Source organism: Chenopodium quinoa, unplaced genomic scaffold, assembly GCF_001683475.1.
Source record: "Chenopodium quinoa cultivar QQ74 unplaced genomic scaffold, ASM168347v1, whole genome shotgun sequence".
NCBI lineage: Eukaryota > Viridiplantae > Streptophyta > Magnoliopsida > Caryophyllales > Amaranthaceae > Chenopodium > Chenopodium quinoa.
Window position 1 is genome coordinate 2,450,721 of NW_018744498.1, and position 20,350 is coordinate 2,471,070.

Below are 20,350 nucleotides of genomic sequence, written 5' to 3' on the forward strand. Positions count from 1 at the left end.
TATTTTGGGTTTAAAGGCACGAAAAGAGGAAAATAAGTTATGGTTTGGGGAAATGGGCTAGAAGTTTGGTTGGTTTATGAAATGGAAATATGGATTGAAGCGGAAGGTTGTTCATCATCGGGTTTTGTTTGGGGAGACATTTTTAGGTGTCTATAGAAGCCCCCACTTTGAATGAGTTTGCAGAAACGTCAGTTTTGAAAATGATAGTCAAAGTATTTGATAGGTATAGAGAATGATTTAAGACGTGCTACGATCCTAAATCACTCTTTGTACGCCGATACCTGCAGAAAAATGTTAATTCCACAGATAAAATATCGAGTAAAGGGATAGAACGCGTATCTGACACTAGTGTATCGGTGACAAATGAGTTTGGTAGCTTCCTATGATTGAAGGAATCCATCGGATGACGTTTTTTGAAATGCTTTTCATGCCTAAGGAAAGCCAACTGACGAGTTTGGTAGCTTTCTATGCTTGAAGAAATCTACCGGATGATATTTTCCATGCTTGAGGAAAGTCGACATATGAATTTGGCGATTTTCTATGCTTGAAGGAATCCACCGGATAATACTTTCCATGCTTGAGGAAAGTTGACAGATGATGAGATTGCAAGTGTTTGTGTATCGAGAACCTCGTGTCATGAAATGATGGTGGTTCGATTGTCCCCGAATGTGGGTTGTAGTTGGTTCGCTTGTCCCCGAACGTGGGCTGTAAATGGCCCGCTTGTCCCCGGACGTAGGATGTAGATGGTCCGATTGTCCCCGGATGTGGGTTGTAGATGGTTCGCTTGTCCCAGGACGTGGATTGTAGATGGTCCGCTTTTCCTCGAACGTAGGCTGTAATAGAGACCTGCAAAATAAAATTTGCCAAGGGACTCGTATAGACTATGATTGACTTAACCAACTGAATTTACCAAGTTTGACTTGACACGACATGACATGACATGAGTATGACTTGTGATTGTGTGTGTATAGTTTGAGTGTGTGTGTGCAGACACAAGCAACCGAAAATGCAAAAACAAAAATTTTCCATCATTTTTGTCATGATACTAGTGGAGGGTACCGACTTTCTCCCGAAAAAGAAAGACGTGAAAAATGAAGTTTTGTTTTCGAACTTCCCTCGATGAGAAAATTTTGAAAAAGTTTTTTGAACTTCCTTAAAAGAAAAGACATGAAAAAGGGAAGAATTTTTTAACTTCCTTGCTGAGAAAGAAGAAATAAATCGTACAGATTGAATTGCTTGTCTTGAAAATAATGTATGCATGATGCATGTCCTTAGGCTAGGAGGCTAAAGACAATCACATCATGTGAAACGATAGATGAATAAACTTAGGTCATGGAGTTAATAATCATATATGGTGTAAAGAAACGATCTTGAACATCACTTAGGTTTGGAAGCTAAGCACGTATATACATGAAGTGATTATTGAGTATTACATAATGAATGTTGCTTAGGTCAAGGAGCTAAGTACGATATGCGATGCATGAAACAATGAATTTTGCTCACGTTAGGAAGCTAAGAAAGTATACAATGAATGTTGTCTTGAAAGATGATGAAGCATGCACAGTGTTGAAACAAGATTTCATGAAAAAGGGCTCTTAAAGGGAAGGATGATATGGATATGGATGTGTGAGTGAAGTGTGTGAATGTGATACTAAGGCTGGCTGCAAAGGTTATGTTGATAGAAATATATGTGAAAATAGTCAAAGATGATGACTCTTTAGGCTGGGTAGGCTAAATGATATGGGTTCAAGTCTGCAAGTCTAGCTGTAGATGGAAAGGGGTAAGCATGGGATATTCTTTAACTCGATCAAACATGCATATGAATATAAATATGAACATGAATGTGGTTGCACCTCGATGTGAGGTTGCCTACGTATCCGTTAAGTATATGTACACCTCAAAGAGGTCTTTGAAGGGTTGTAATATGGTTAAGTTGATAGTTTAAAGAAGAAAAGGGTACAAGGCTCAAGACCCGAGAGAATCCCCAAGATGTGTAATTGTGAATTTGAAAATTTTGAAGTTTATTTTCATTTCTTTTTTTTTTTTTTGCTTTTTGTTTTTTTTTTCATTCTTTTGAATCAATGATAGGGTTGGAAAGGTGCCTCAAATCATTGGCGTACCTTGTGTTTAGTTCGGCAATTATTTTTTTTCTTTTTTTTTTGGCGTATGACATGATAGAATGCAAAGAAAAGAAATGCTCATTGATGGAACATGACATATATACATAAGGATAAGGAGAACCTATGCTAGACTTATTGAGGGAAAAGGGTTGAAACGAAAGGAAAAAAAGCATGAAATCTTATATGGGAACTTGTCTTGTGCCTCGTCTTCATGGTTTCTTATGAATTATTTCTTGCCGCTTGGTACTCGGATTAGAAAGGAAGAGTGTATGAAAGAATTTTAAAAACTGATGGGAAAGACTCCACTCATTCCTATTACAATGGAAACGACGTATGCAAGGTCCTAATATACGATCATAAACAATATAGTGCATTACTCGAAGACAAAGTGTGTGCAATGACTCAACATGTGTGATTAGGTGAGTTTATTAAGACTCGTGGTATGATCTCATGACTAGACATGAGGACGTTGTGAAAAATAAAAGACCCAATGACCAAATAGCACGGAAGACTAAAAGACAAACTAACTTGATTAATTTTGTCCAATTTTAATGTTTATGCTATTTACTAGGTGAAAACGGTCCATTGGAAATCGTTAGTCATAAATAAGATCAACCACAATCAAAGACAAAGAACACATGTTAAGGTTAGCTCAAAAATCGATCACAAGAAACTAGGGAGAGGACTAGAATTCTAGAAGAGTTAAGACTCATGGGTATAAAAAAAATAAATTAAAAAAATATATAATCCTAAATTATATGAGTAGGCACGGATTAAAGGACTTGGCTAAAACTAGCTTGACACAAAAAGATATAAAAATATAAAAAATAAATAAATAAATAAAAAGAAGAAGAAAGTTGACGCTAAAAAGACACCTAAACTGGACAGGCTGTAGTATATCGGTTATACCTTTTGATCTGTGACTCTGATTGAGACGGAACCAACTCCAAATGAAAGATAAAACCGGGGCTACAGATCCATAGGTTTCACGACACGTAACTCTTTCTAGAACTCCGTATATGACCAAAACAAGTTGACTCTTGTACAGGATACGAGGATAAAAATCCGGGTTGACTTAAATTTTTTTTTAAAAAAAAAATCTATGATTTGAATCTTAAAAAAATATAAAAAGGGTTTGATAAGAGAAAAAAAAATTAAAAAAAAGTCAATAAAAAAATGTACATATAAACACATCGTCAAGCATGATGCAATAAAGTTTGCAACCTAAAGATATTCCACTATGGTCAAGCTTTTGGGTGTCAAAGGGTACCATGGTTAAGAGTTTGGACGCGTTAGCAAGGAAGCCTCCCTTGAGGGTGTATGCCAACGGGCGGCTTCGCGAGTTCGTGATCAAATCGAACTCGAAACCATGGTTCAGGTGGATTTAAAAACTCGGATGAACCCTTATTGACATGAGCGTTTTCGGTTTGATAGAGCATAAATTCCCCTGACTAGCCACATAAGTAGAACACATACTATTGTGGCAAAATAGGTAGCCTAAAAAGCATATGCATATGTGACAATGCTAATTAAATCGTAGGAATACAATTCAAGAATCTTTCAAGTCTCATCCACTCACCTCAATTAAATACCGATCACTCAAATCGATAAATAACCAAGAATCCTCCCCAATGGAGTCGCCAAATTGTAGGCGTCGCTCGCAGTGCGACTACGTTAAAGCATGTGTGAATATGCTTGGCAATCATAGGAAGTGGGAATTTACATTACGATTAGGGACAAAGCAAAGTAGGGAGCCGCCAACAAATTTTTAAGGAACTTGTTAACCGTTCACGTATCATAAAAGGCAACCACGAATAAGGGACAATGATAGGCAACAACGATTAACCCGTGAAGGTTACACCCCATTCATAATCCATGAGATTACTAACTCCTAATGGTTCGGAACCACGAAAGGAGGATCAGGGATGATGGTACGAAGTGAGTCATGGAGTCACATTCGCCCGTATTTGGCCTCAACTCGATTCTTATAGTGAAAAGTGATTCCTGCAATCTCAAAGGCATACAGACAAAATATTCAACTTGCTCCAAACTATTATTAAGCTAAATTGGTTGAATATTAATGCAACACATAATTCTAAAATATCGTGATCACTTGATTAAACAACAAGATTAAAAAGAAACCTAAACCGATCGTCCAAATTATCTTATTAGGCGTGATTTTCAATTACATATTCCCTTTAAACATGCGATATGGTGATCATAATAATAAATAATAGAACAAACATTAATATTGGAAGCAATTCAACAATAATAGTGTTAGCCAAATCAAATAAAAATCCTAATCATGATACTAGAAATATTAAAATAAAATAAGAGTAATTAAATTGATTAATTACTCACATTCCGTATGTTCCTTTAGATTGCTACATCATGAATAAACTGTTAGTAACTTCAATTAAAAATTATAAAGAAAATTAAAATTAAATTAAATAAATGTAGAGTTGATTTGTTCCAAACCCTCAGTTATTTATACATTTCACGCCTTGGTTAAAGTATAGAACTTCAGGCATTGTATGGACTCCTTAGAGTGCTTAAAGGAAGGAATAGTGGAAGAATAAGGTGGCTAGTGTTTAGGCTAAAGGGAGAGAAGAGAATTATTTGATGATATAGCTTGTTCATGATTGAAAAGAGGAGATATGACCTCTATATATAGAGAAAAAAGAAGGGTCGAAAAAACAAGATAAGATCTGAATTAAATCGGAATAAAACTCAATAGACAGCAGTGTTTGCAGTTTTTGATTTTATCATATCTTTTGATCTAGAAATCGGAATAAGATAAATAAGATATCTTTGGAAAGCTCTTCAAGTATAATTTTTAACTCAATTAGAATCAGATTAAAATATTTTGTAGAATAAAAGATATGGACAAAATAGTGAGACGACTTTAGTTTTGGATAAAGTTTGATATTTTATTCATATCTTTTCCGTTGTAGCTCGGAATTGATATTATAATAATATCATTGGAAAGATAATTTCAAGGGTTATATAACCATATAAAATTTGGATAAAAACTATGAGGCACGAAAATAATATCTGACTATGTTTGAACATCTTTCAATTTGAATAGAATTAGGACTTTAAAAAAGAGGAGTTTTATTCAATTTAAAACTTTTTAATCTTATCTTTTCAAAAACAATAATTAAAATATTTTGGAAACTTATAGAAGCTTCCAATTAATCCTAATTGGTTTAGGAATTTGATAAATCCTTTGGACCCTCCACATGATCATTGGGTCGTAGGTAAGGTGGGCTTAGGTTCGGTTTGCACTCAATTTAATATTTTGGCCATAACTTATTCGTTATAACTCGGATTTGGGCTTATAATATATCGTTAGAAAGTTCTTTTCAAAACCCATCTAATTATTAAATCATTAGACCTAGATTATGGACCAAAATAAAAAGGATTAAACGTTTTTATAAAAAGGACATGAAATGAATAATTTTAAAGGAGCACGAAATGAATTATTTTGGGTTAAAAGGCACGAAAAGAGGAAAATAAGTTATGGTTTGGGGAAATGGGCTAGAATTTAGATTGGTTTATGAAATGGAAATATGGATTTAAGCACTCAAAGATTAAATACTCAACCCGACCAATAATGGCGGTGAAAGGTTATTCATCATCGGGTTTGGTTTTGGGGAGAAAATTTTAGGTGTCTACAGCGCCCACTCGGGCGCGGTTCGCCTGATCGGGCGGAAACTCGTTCAATTTTTCTTTAACTCTCGCGCCTGGTCGGGCGCTCGTCGCCCGATCGGGCGGTAAAAAACTCCATGATTTGTCAATTCTCGCGCCCGGTCGGGCGCCCATCGCCCGATCGGCGAAAATTCTTGAATTTGAACACTTAGTCTCGCGCCCGATCGGGTGGTGCTTTGCCCGGTCGGGCCTCAGACAACTTTAGTACGGGAGTATTTTTCCTCTTTTCTTAAAATTTTAACCAACTCTTTTCCTTTAACCTGTACAAAAACTCATTAAACTCCCTCTTGTCTCCTCTCACATGAAAATGAAAGAAAAACTAGTCTAGAAAGCAAGAAAATACGGGTTGCCTCCTGCAAACCGCTGGTTTATCTAGGTCCCGCACAACCTTCTTACCAAGTATAAAAACTAGGACCCTTGGCCTAACGTTTGGCCGGGTGGTTTCTCAACTGGTCGAGAGGTGTCTAGGCCATGACGCGGCTTCCTGACATACCTTGTGCAACGCCAATTCACCTTATCTGGTGGATCCTCCTTTAGTTGGACTGGGGGTTCTTTAATACGACACACTAAAGACCCCTTTTCGATCGGTGGTTGCTTCAAATTATCACTAGATTGAGCAATTGCAACTCGATCTGGCGGAACACTTACTGTAGGCTCAATTTCTACAACTTGCTTGTTTATTTCCACTTTCTCATCTTCAAAGCCAGGACCGACAGTGTAGAGGGCTCTTTCTATTGCATCAACTTCATGTTGCCATTTGTCTATCTCATCTGTAGAAGATGCAACACAAGATACCGCCTCTAAGGGATCTTTTACAAGAGCTTAGGGCTTGTTAGAATAATTATGAACCACATTAACACTAAAACACTTCTCCTCTGTCATTGGACTTTTAGGGGTATTATTCAGATTAAAAGTAATTTTATCGTCCCCTACTGATAGTGTCAATTTGCCACATTTCACATCTATAATTACTCTTGCAGTATTAAGGAACGGTCTACATAAAAAAATTGGGGTTTTCATATCCTCAGCCATATCAAGAACAACAAAATCAACAGGTATATAAAATTTACCTGCTCTAACAGGAACATCCTCTAAAACACCTAAGGGGTATTTAAAAGAACGATCGGCCATTTGTAGAGTAATATTAGTAGCTTTTAATTTACTCATATTTAGCTTGGACACACAGACAATGGCATAAAACTAACTCTAGCACTCAAATCACATAATGCATTATCAATCATTAGATTTCCAATATGACAAGGGATAGAAAAACTACCCGGATCTTTCAATTTAGGTGGAGATTTATTTTGTAGAACGGCACTACATTCTGCAGTGAAAGCGACTGTCTCTACCTCACTAATAGACCTTTTTCTAGTTAATATTTCCTTCATGAATTTCGCATATGCAGGAATTTGTGTAATTAATTCAGTGAAGGGAACTGTTACCTGCAAATCTTTAACCATCTCCAGAAACTTACCAAACTAATTATCCAAATTTGTTTTAAATTGACGATTGGGGAATGGAAGTTTGATAACTGGCTTTGGAGCATTACTTCTCTTATCTGGAGTTGTTGCCTTCCATGAGGTCGTACCTTGCAATGTATTATCGGAAATATTAGTACTACTCTTTAGCCTTGCAGGGCTATTAGCCACATTGTCAGGTTTAAAAGAATCAAGATTAGCATTATTCATTAAAACAGGTTCATCATCTCTGGGCATAGGGGGCCCTTCATAGTATGAACCACTCCTTAGAGTAATTGCATAAGCTTGATCCGTAGGCCTGGTTGGCTGTGCTGGCAGGGCCCCCTATTGACGGGCTTGTGGAGTAGCAGAAATCTGCGCAATTTGATTATCTACAATTTTTTATGTGCTATGATCGAATCAATTTTGGCATCTCTACTCTCTATGTGCTTCTGCATACTAGCCAGCATCGCTCTAATTTATGCCAAAGTAGGGTCGGAAGATGAGGAGGGTTGTTGTGGTTGGTTCTTCTGGCCAACATTGGGGTGGTAATATTTCTGTTGAGTTTGTTGTGGCGCCTGTGATTCTTGTGGAGGTGGAGGATTTTGAACATTGGTGCTCCGGTAGGAAAGATATGGATGATTCCGGTACCCAGGATTGTAGATATTGGAGTATGGATCATTCTATATATAAGCTTGAAAGGCATTGATTTGTTCCACAAAACTCCTGCAATCTTACTCCCAATGACCTACAATTCCACAATTTTCACAGAAAGCCTCATTAGCATTATTATTAATTGCAAAAACATTAGCTCCATTTGCAGTACTAAGATTATCTTATTTCTGGCAAATAGAGGTTAATTGAGCTTGTAAAAAGGATACAGAGTCGACACTATGTTTCCCTTTATTAGAAATGAAAGGAATGGTGTCCTTCGAACAAGTGTATTATTTTGATAGCGGGTTCAAAATTATTAGCAAGCTAATATATTCAGCAAGGTCAAGTGATCGGAATGCCTGGGTGGAGGCCGCTTCCGACCAGTAATATTAATGTATAATTAATATTACAACTTAATCTTGACTGAACCCTTCGGGTCACACCCTAGCAAATATACGAACCGACTCGACGAATGAAATCGAAAGAAATAAATTCGTCGCCTGAGTATTAAATATTTAGACATCAAAAATTCGAGCTTAAAGCGTCGAAACCGAGCGTCGGAAGTCGAGTCAAAATAATAAAAGACGAGACACGAAAATAATAAATCAACAAGACCAAAATACCCCTAGCATCGGAATGCCTCGAGCAAACCGAATGCTAGGGGCATTTGGTGTAGCATGGTGGCTAGCATGCGCACCAAGCCGAGCCTAGGCTGGCAGGTGCGTGCTAGCGCACCGTGCTAGCACAGCATGCTAGCTATGCTGGGCCAACGCGCGCAAGGTGCAAGTCACTCAGCTAGCAGCCCGCATCATTGATGCGCGGCTTGCTGGTTCAGTGCGCTAAGCAGCTCGCACAAGCAAGTGCTGGGCGTGTTAGGCCAGCAGCGCCAAACAGCCCACACGCTTGTGCTGGGTCTGCTGGCAGCCGCACATGGCAGCCCACCTTGGGTTGCCTTGGTGCCCAAGTGCGGTGCCATGTGGAGCGTTGTGAGGGGTAGCTTGAGGCATGAGGTGGCAGTTTTTTGAGAGGGAGTGGGGAGCAAGTTTGGTCCCCCCTCCTCCAAATGGTCCTCACCTAACCTCTCTCATGAGCGTGCCACTTGTTGATTTATTACTAGTTTGATTATTTATTTTATTTTAGCTTTAAAATAAAATGGAAAAATCAAATTCTCCCACATTGGTGGGAGAGCTTTTTCACTCTCTTGATTTCCCTGTAAATACCCAAGTTGGGGTATTGAGAAAATCACTTGAGTGAGAGTTGAAAAAGGCATCACCATTATTAAAACCTTTGAACTCACTTAATCACTCGGGTTTTGGTCGGACCTTGCTAACCCCAAGGTAGCAGACCTAAAAAGTCGGTGTTCGTCCTTTGTGGTTGGATACCGTTGGAGATTCTCGTGTGAGCGGGGCTAAAGCTTTCAAGTAAGAGCCCGTCTTTGAGGGCGAAGCACGCGTCAAAGGTAAAATTACGATTCTACCCTTTTATGTTTATTTGTAATGCTTTATGTTTTTACTTTATGGTGTTATTAATTGCGAGTGGTTCTTTGGGTCGGGGTCGTTTCCACGGTAAGTAGGACTTACCAAACCCCAACAGCGGTATCGGAGCCACGCTCGTTTATTTTTTAAATCATAATATTTTTTCTTGGTGATTTTTATGGCTTATTTTTCTGGTTTAAGTTGCTAATGAGATTAGCAGCTCGTATTATCTATTTTAACCTCGTATTTAAGCTACCTTCAGCCCCGAACCCAGATTTCGACTCAAAAATAGTGAATTTTGGGTGGAAATGTGTTCTAGAAATGGTTTTATCCATCTAGGATGCGGTTGTTAGCCAAAAAACGACCAGAAATGCTATTTTCGAGGGTTTTTTTCGTTTTTTACGAAATAATTGAAGTCTTTCTAACCTTGAAAAGTAATTGCATATTTATGGTGGTAATGTAATTGGTTCGATACATATTTTATATGCAATTTTAAACCTCTTTAAGCATGGTTACTTTGTAGTAATTTGTGCTTGAATGCTTGATTTTATTTTTCACATAATTGCAAACTAATTGCATTAAGCGTGAAATCGTTGTTCTTTGAGGCTTCCAAGTATTAAAGATTCAATCTTTAATTATGTTAAGTGATTGAAACTTTAGATTACTAAATTCCATGAATTTTGTGTTAAACTTTATTGATTTAATCATTTTTTAGATGATTGGAATCATAAAGTTTGAAACTTTGTTATAGAAAAATTGTTTATCTTCATTTTGGAAGATATAATTTTTCAAGGATTCACAAGTATTAAAGTTTGAATCTTTATTGGGTTTATGTTAATTTTTCCAAATTTCTTTTATTTTGTCAAAACTCAAAGTTAATTTAAATTAATTAAATTAATAGTGAGTATTTGCCCTATTATTTTTATTGCACCAAGTTAAACCAATTTAATTAAAGAATGGTTCTTGGCAATTATTTTGGTTGCATGTACTTTAAAAATTTTATTTGAGTTAGACTTATTTAAATTTTAATTTTGCTCATTAAAATTAGTACTAAAATTAATTTAGAATTAATTTCGAAAGTCACGCAAAAAAATCTTTTTTGGGGATCAAATCCTGATGCTAATGGCACGCAAAACAAGGCATGAATACCCTTGGCTAGCCGGGCTGCATAGCAGCCCGCATGTGGCTGCCAAGGGGCTACAATGCCCTATGCGTGCAGCCATTGTGTGGCTGGTGCGCGCGGCCGCATAGCAGCAGCAGCACAAGCAGCACAGCAACACGATGCCATGTGCGTGCGTGTGTGCTGTGTTGCATGCACTTGGGGCTGTTGTGGCGCGGTGATGCGGGGCACGAGCACATGGTTCATCGTTTAAACTTGGTGCATGTATTATGTATTTAGGGGTATGCGTAGACGTTACTCGCGAAGTAATGTACTGCAATGAATTCGTTCAACATGGCCATCAAGGGCCACGTTTTTTATGTGTGAAAGTTCGCTGATGCGGACGGTGTAACGCTTAGCGACATCGGGCCCACTCCCACGTTCATTGAGCATCTAACGGTTGTGCATAATGTGAGCACTACGTGTCTTAGTGCTAGGCACTTATACACTTTGGACTACGTAATTTTGCTTAAAAATTGTCGTTTTAATTATTTTATTAATCTAATTTGTTTCAATTATTTTAATAAATTTTGGAGGCTAGGCCTCGGTTTTGAGCGGCATTGGAAAAATATATTTTGACAATTTTTTGGGAATTACCGGCTTAATTAATTGGATTAATTAAGTTAGATGCGGAATTTAGTGGGAGCTTCAAATATTAAAATGCGCTTATTTACATAACCGGTTAAAACAACTTTGACTAGTTTTAATTAGGCGTGTTAATTGGATTAACCACCTAGATTAGTTACTAGTTCACGCGTGTTTTTGCATTGTTACTTGTTTACCGTTGTAAAATGCATGGGCCATTCACAAATAGTGAATGGATGAATGCAATGTATATTCTCTCACAGGTTTTATGAAATGGAAACTAGTGGGGCCCGATTAGAATAGAAAATACGGACTGCGATCCGTAATGTATTTTTTGTAAATCTAAATATGGTCTGCGTACCGTTGAGTATTTATGTACCTTAATACTTAGATTAGTCCTAATCGTAGATACTAGTAGTTGCATTTAATTATGGTCAAGTCTTGAAGATGGAGTTTCTTGGAAGACATAGCCATGAAGTTGCAAATGAAGACCTTCTGAAGATTTGAAGATCTCAAGGGGTCATGCTAGTTTCCAAATGCATCTATATTTATGTTTTTCAATATTGGGAGGATCTTGGAATTGACTTATTCTCACCAAATTGGGGACAACTATAAATGTGTGAATACGACGTTTTAAATAAGTTTGATTAAAATGCATGAATTCAATCTTATATAAATTTCATGAATGGTTTTTCATTAAAATTCTTTCAATTGTAGAATCAAGTCTTCAAATAACTCAAACAACCAATTCTCATTATGCTCAATTCTCGACAAGGAGAAGTTGAGTGGAACAAATTTTCTTGATTGGAAAAGGAACTTGAGTATTGTTCACATGCAAGAGCAAAAGGAATATGTCCTTGATAAGGAAATTCCCGAGGCTCCCAATGAGGAGGTGACTCAGGCTTCCCTAAATCGATGGCAAAGTGCCAATCGAGATGTCAAATGCATCATGTTGGCCACAATGTCTCTAGAGCTTCAAAAGACTTTCTTTGAGAAGGAGAGAGCTTTTGAGATCATTTCTGAATTGCAAAATATGTTTCAAGAGCAGGCCCGAACCGAAAGGTTTGAAACTCACAGGCAGATCCTTGAGAGAAATCTCAAGAAAGGAGATCCAGTCATCCCACGTGTACTCAAAATGATAGGATTGTTTGAGAACATGGGAAGGCTTGATGCAGGGTATTCAACCGATATGGCAATTGACATCATTCCCCACTCGCTGCACAAAGGCTATGATCAGTTCAAGATGAACTATAACATGAACAGCATGGAGAAAACCCTCACCGAGCTTCATGGTATGTTAAAGAAAGCAGAGAAAACGCTCAAGGATGAGGGGAAGCATGATATGCTCATGATCAAAAAGGGCAAGCTGTTCAAATTCTCAGGCAAAAAGAAGAAATGCTTGAAGGGGAAGGGCAAGAAGAAAACCTTTCCTCCTAGCCTAAAGCTACCATGGATAACAAAGAGAGGAAGAAGGTAGCATCTTCTAAATCTGATTCCGAATGCTTCTAATGTAAGAAGAAGGGACATTGGAATAGAGATTGCTTCAAGTTTAAGGAAGATAAGAAGAACGGAACCGTTGCATCTGAATCAGGTATATTCGTTATAGACTTTAACTTCACTAGCTTAGCATCATGGGTATTAGATACCGGATGTGTCTCACACCTTTGTTCCAATTCTCAGGGACTAAGGAACACTAGAAGGCTAGAGAAAGGAGAGTTTGAACTCCGGGTCGGCAATAGAGCTAAAATTAGTGTCGTATCCGTAGGAACTCTCAATTTTTCTTTGCCCACTGGGCTTGTTTTGGAACTAGATAATGTTTATTATGTTCCCAACATTACCAAAAACACCATTTCAATTTCGGCGTTGGACGCCAAGGGTTTTGAATTTCAAGTAAAAGGCAATGAATGTTCGTTTTATCTCGATAATGTTTTATATGGTATTGCACATTCTGAAAATGGTCATTATGTGCTTGATCAGGACAAATAAGTTTATAATGTGAATAATAATACCAAAAGAGCTAAGACCATGGAGTCAAGCAAAACTTACTTGTGGCATTGTCGTCTTGGCCACATTAACATCAAACGCATCAAAAGACTTCTACAAGAAGGTGTTCTTAACTCATTCGATTTAAAATCGTTAGAGAATTGCGAGGGATGTTTATTAGGCAAGATGATTAAACATCCATTCTCCAAGCTACGAGAAAGGGCCGGAGACTTATTAGGTCTAATACACACTGATGTGTGTGGACCAATGAGCTCAACCACAAGAAATGGACACCGATATTTTATCACCTTCACAGATGACTATAGTGGATATTGTTATGTCTACCTAATGTCACATAAATCTGAATCATTTGAAAAGTTCAAATAATTTCAGAGTGAAGTTGAAAATCAACTTGGCAAGAAAATTAAAGCCCTTCGATCGGATCGAGGTGGTGAATACTTGAGCCAAGAATTCGATGACCATCTGAAATAAAAAGGTATACTTTCAGAATTAACACCTCCGAGAACTCTTCAATGGAAAGGAGTATCCGAAAGGAGAAATCGAACCTTGTTGGACATGGTACGATCAACAATGGGTCTTAGTGATCTTCCTATTTCTTTCTGGGGACAGGAACTTCTAACTGCGACACTAACACTGAACCATGCACCATCAAAAGCTGTAGAAAAGACTCCATTTGAATTATGGACAAAGAAACCTCCTAGGTTGTCTTTTCTAAAGATATGGGGATGCAAAGCATATGTCAAGAAAGTGATCTTTGACAAACTTCATCCCAAATCTGACAAGGTTTACTTTATGGGCTACCCAAAAGAAACCAAAGGGTATTACTTCTACAACAAATCGGAGAACAAAGTGTTTGTTGCTCGGGATAGTGTCTTTTTGGAGAAGGAACACCTTTCCAAAATGACAAGTGGGAGGAAAATCGAACTCAACAAAGTTCGTGAGGATGAGCAACAAAATAAGAATGACAGTCAAAGTGCTCAAACAGCATCTGTTGACGCAGGTCAAAATGATCAAAATGTGCAAAGTCAAACTGACAATGAAAATTCTCAATCCATTACCCTACGTAGGTCTCAGAGGCGGAGATCTCAACCAGATAGATATCTTGGTTTAGTGTTAACCGGGATATCAGAGGACATCCTGATTATGGATGGAGATGAACCGGCAACCTACAAGCTAGCGATGGCAAGCACCGAATCTGCTAAATGGCATGAGGCCATGAGATCTAAAATGGATTCCATGTTTGAAAATCAAGTATGGGACTTGGTTGACTTACCCGAAGGTTATACACCTATCGGATGCAAATGAATTTTTAAGATGAAAACCGACAAAGATGGAAATGTATTCATTTACAAAGCTAGATTGGTGGCAAAAGGTTATAGACAAGTTCATGGTATTGATTACGATGAAACCTTTTCACCAGTCGCAATGCTTAAATCCGTTCGGATCCTCCTAGAGATTGCTACATATTACAACTATGAAATATGGCATATGGACATCAAAACCGCCTTCTTAAATGGTATTTTGGAAGAAACTGTGTACATGACACAGCCAGAAGGTTTTGTCGACCAAGACAATGCTGGGAAGGTTTGTAAGCTTAAGAAGTCTATTTATGGACTAAAACAAGCTAGCATAAGTTGGAATATGAGATTCAATGAAGCCATTGGTAAGTTTGGTTTTATCAAAAATCCAGATGAATCTTGTGTTTACAAGAAGGTCTGTGGGAGTGACATCGCCTTCTTAGTCTTATATGTCGATGACATATTGCTCATTAGAAACAGCATTTTGTTGTTAGAGTCTGTAAAGGCCTGGCTTGGAAAATGCTTCACAATGAAAGACTTAGGAGAGGTTCAGTACATACTAGGCATCAAGATCTATAGGGATAGATAAAAAAGGATGATTGAATTAAGTCAATGTACTTATATTGATAAGGTACTTGCTCGATTTGGCATGGAAGGGGCCAAAAGAGGTCACTTGCCAATGTCACATGCATAACCCTGAGCAAGAAGTAGTGTCCACAGACAACTGATGAGCGGGAAAAAATGAATCTGATTCCATATGCTTTGCTTATTGGATCAATCATGTATGCCATGATATTTACTAGGCCAGTGTATCGTATGCCTTGAGTGCTACGAGCCGTTACCAATCAGATCTAGGAGAGGCCCATTGGACTGCGGCCAAGAATATCCTAAAGTACCTGAAAAGGAACAAGGATAAATTTCTGGTATATGGTGGTTCAGAAGAATTAATTGTTGAAGGTTATACCGACACAAGCTTTCAGACATACATAGAGGATTTCAAATCGCAATCTGGATATGTGTTCTGTCTGAATGAAGGAGCGTTCAATTGAAAAAGTGCCAAGCAGAGTACAACTGCAGATTCTATGACTGAAGCCGAGTACTTAGTAGCTGCTGAAGCGGCTAAGGAGGTTGTTTGGGTTCGTAAGTTCATTGGTGAACTTGATGTTGTACCCTCCATAAAGGGTCTAATAGCTCTCTATTGTGACAACAACGGAGCTATTGCTCAGGCCAGAGAGCCAAGGGAACATCAGAAAGTCAAACATGTCAAACGGCGGTTTCACATGATTCCAGAATGGAAATCAGAAAGTGAAATTAGAATTTGCAAAGTTGGAAAGGATGACAACGTAGCCAATCCACTTATTAAACCTTTGCCTCAAGTGAAGCACAACAAGCACATTGAGGCAATGGGAATCAGGCATGTAGGAGACTGGCTTTGATTTCCCTGTTCAGTGTTTTAGTTAAATTTTGAACTCTTAATGTAAGACACTAAGAAAAATCATTCAAGTTTTGAAGTAATATAAATTTCATGCAATATTTTATTACTCCTTTTGCTATTTAATTGTGGTTTAGGATTAAATAATGAGTCCATTCGATTCTTGAAATATTCAAAATAGAGTATCAAGACCAGTCTTGATAAGGAAACACCTATTAAGTGAACATTGAATATTATAATCGAAAATAGTCCCTAATCGAGGTCATTTAAACGATGGACGATTAATGACCAATTGAGATTAGTGTGTAGTTTGATTTATAACACTGTTGCTTGTGCTACGATGACATGATTGTCATAAATAATTTGCACATGTATTGGTTTAGAACCATACTGGATTGACCTATGAGAATACATTAAGAGATTGAAAATCGTCATAAGTATACTTCTCATTATGGCTATCGAAACCTATTTCCTTAACCATGAGTATCGTGAGTTCTCTTGTTTGAGTACTAGTCCGTTTTGATGTTGTCAATCGTCTGCCGTAATAGGAGATTATAACGGCAACACTCGGGCGGCTAGGTACTCTCAGTAAGAGGAGCTACATTACAAGACTGGGAATGTCCCCCTACTAAAATAGGGAAGATGTCTTTGTTGTATACAAGGTCTCTCGTAGAGCGAGACTGTAAAATGCATGGCCGTGCTCGGATGGATTTTAGAAATCATCTTTTTATTGACGGTCGGACTTAGAATCGAGAAACACTTCTGGACGTAATAAGGATGACATAATAATCTTAACGTATAGTTCATGAGAGACATTAAGAGACATAGGAAAAAGATTGTACACTAAATGCGCACTTGTCTGGAAGGACAATTAGGAGATTGAAAGGAATGGTGTCCTTCGAAAAAGTGTATTATTCTAATAGCGGGTTTAGAATTATTAGAAAGATAACATATTCAGCAAGGTCAAGTGATCGGAATGCTTGGGTGGAGGCCGCTTCCGATCAGTAATATTAATGTATAATTAATATTACAACTTAATCTTGACTGAACCCTTCATGTCACACCCTAGAAAATATACGAACCGACTCGACGAATTAATTCGGAAGAAATTAATTCGTCGCCTGAGTATTAAATATTAAGACGTCGCAAATTCAAGCTTAGAGCGTCAAAACCGAGCGTCGGAAGTCGAGTCAAAATAATAAAAGACGAGACATGAAAATAATAAATCAACAAGACCAAAATACCCCTAGCATCGGAATGCCCCGAGCAAACCGAATGCTAGGGGCATTTGGTATAGCATGGTGGCTAGCATGCGCACCAAATCGATCCTAGGCTGGCTGGTGCGTGCTAACACATCATGCTAGCTATGTTGGGCTAACGCGCGCAAAGTGCAAGGCACTCAGCTAGCAGCCCGCATCATTTATGTGCGGCTTGCTGGCTGAGTGCGCCAAGCAACCCGCACAAAGCAAGTGTTGGGCGTGCTAGGCCAGCAGCGCCAAGAAGCCTGCACAAGCAAGTGCTGGGCGTGCTAGGCCAGCAGCGCCAAGCAGCCCACACGCTTGTGATGGGCCTGCTGGCAGCCGCACATGGCAGCCTACCTTGGGTTTCCTTGGTGCCCAAGTGTGGTGCCATGTGGAGCGTTGTGAGGGGTAGCTTAAGGCATGAGGTGGCGGTTTTTAGAGAGGGAGTAGGGAACAATTTTGGTCCCCCCCCCTCCTTTAAATGGTCCTCACCTAACCTCTCTCATGAGCTTGCCACTTATTGATTTATTACTAGTTTGATTATTTATTTTATTTTAGCTTTTAAATAAAATGGAAAAATCAAATTCTCCCTTTGGTGGGAGAGATTTTTCACTCTCTTACCCAAGTTGGGGTATTGGGAAAATCGCTTTAGTGAGAGTTGAAAAGGCATCACCATTGTGAAAACCTTTGAACTCATTTAATCACTCCGGTTTTGGTCGGACCTTGCTAACCCCAAGGTAGCGGACCTAAAAAGTCGGTGTTCGTCCTTTGTGGGTGGATACCATTGGAGGCTCTCGTGTGAGAGGGTCTAAAGCTTTCAAGTAAGATCCCGTCTTTGAGGGCGAAGCACGCGTCAAAGTTAAAATTACGATTCCACCCTTTTATGTTTATTTCTTATGCTTTATGTTTTTTCTTTATGGTTTTATTAATTGCAAGTGGTTCTTTGGTTCGGGGTCATTTCCGCGGTAAGTTGGACTTACCAAACCTCAACAAGAAAAGCCTCTAGGATTCCCATATTGGGAATTATGTTTTGACATATCTTCAATAACTTGATCTGCATCATCAACATTAAGGTTCATAAACCTCCCATTAGCTGCAGAATCCAATATTATTCTAGATGAATTTCCAATCCCATTGTAAAAGGCTTGAATCAACTGCCATTGTGCCAGATTATGGTGGGGGCATTCTCTCTGTAGATCCTTAAACCTTTTCCAAGCCTCATATAGATATTCATTGTCCTCTTGGGAAAAGTTCTGAATAACACTCCTTAGTACATCTGTTCTCTCTGCTGGATAATATTTATTATAAAAAATTAAAACAAGAGTCTTTAGTCTGTCATAGCAAGTGCAGTTCTATTCAATCTATTATACCATAATTTGGCTTTACCACAAAAAGAGAAAGGAAAGAGAATCTCCCTTATTTGGTCTTGTGTGACCCCAGCTTGCCTGATGGAATTACAATATTGACAATAATCTGCAATATGAAGATTTGGGTCTTCACCCTTAGCTCCACTGAATTGCTTCCTTTCTATTATCGTGATAAATTGGGGTTTAACCTCGAATTGTACCCCATCAAGAGCCGGAGCGAGAGTAAGATGTGGAAAATCCGTAAGCTTTGGCTGTGAATAATCACTAGGCTTCTTAGGTACCGCCATCTCTGATTCTGGATCTGAAGATACCTTTGAATTGCTAGTATCAGTTAGAGGGTCTCGGCGATTATTGTTATCACCAGAACCCGCCAGGATTTTCCTATAAAGATTCTTTTGTCTATGGAAAGATCGTTCGATCTCAGGATTGAATGGGATATAGCCTGATCTGGAACACCTGTGCATGAACAAAGAACTAAAAGCAAATATGAGACAAGAAGAAATAACCTAGATTACAGAAAACAATCAAAAATAAAAATAAAACCGTTTTCCTGGCAATGGCGCCAAATTTATACAGGCCAAAGTCATATCACCCAATCAAAAGTAATGCCTAAATCCTCTAACTAATGAAGATAAGGAAATAGGGTCGAATCCACAGGGAAACTAGTCTTTCTATTCCTAATTAATTAAAGAAATATAAATTATTAAGTAACAAAATAATATATTGGTGAAAGGAAACTAAACTACTAAGAATAAAAGTAGACAAGAATAAGAATAGAGAAAATCAATGAATAAAAGACCTAGGGCATAGGTTCACCAATAAATAACATTCTAGGGTAAAACATAATAATCAATCATCAATGCATCAATTATTCAGATCATAAAGGGCTTTCGCCACGTATTACAATCACATAATTAATTTACCAATATTACCCTTTTCGATCGGTGGTTGCTTCAAATTATCACTAGATTGAGCAATTGCAACTCGATCTGGCGGAACACTTACTGTAGGCTCAATTTCTACAACTTGCTTGTTTATTTCCACTTTCTCATCTTCAAAGCCAGGACCGACAGTGTAGAGGGCTCTTTCTATTGCATCAACTTCATGTTGCCATTTGTCTATCTCATCTGTAGAAGATGCAACACAAGATACCGCCTCTAAGGGATCTTTTACAAGAGCTTAGGGCTTGTTAGAATAATTATGAACCACATTAACACTAAAACACTTCTCCTCTGTCATTGGACTTTTAGGGGTATTATTCATATTAAAAGTAATTTTATCGTCCCCTATGGATAGTGTCAATTTGCCACATTTCACATCTATAATTACTCTTGCAGTATTAAGGAACGGTCTACATAAAAAAATTGGGGTTTTCATATCCTCAGCCATATCAAGAACAACAAAATCAACAGGTATATAAAATTTACCTGCTCTAACAGGAACATCCTCTAAAACACCTAAGGGGTATTTAAAAGAACGATCGGCCATTTGTAGAGTAATATTAGTAGCTTTTAATTTACTCATATTTAGCTTGGGACACACAGACAATGGCATAAAACTAACACTAGCACCCAAATCACATAATGCATTATCAATCATTAGATTTCCAATATGACAAGGGATAGAAAAACTACCCGGATCTTTCAATTTAGGTGGAGATTTATTTTGTAGAACGGCACTACATTCTGCAGTGAAAGCGACTGTCTCTACCTCACTAATAGACCTTTTTCTAGTTAATATTTCCTTCATGAATTTCGCATATGCAGGAATTTGTGTAATTAATTCAGTGAAGGGAACTGTTACCTGCAAATCTTTAACCATCTCCAGAAACTTACCAAACTAAT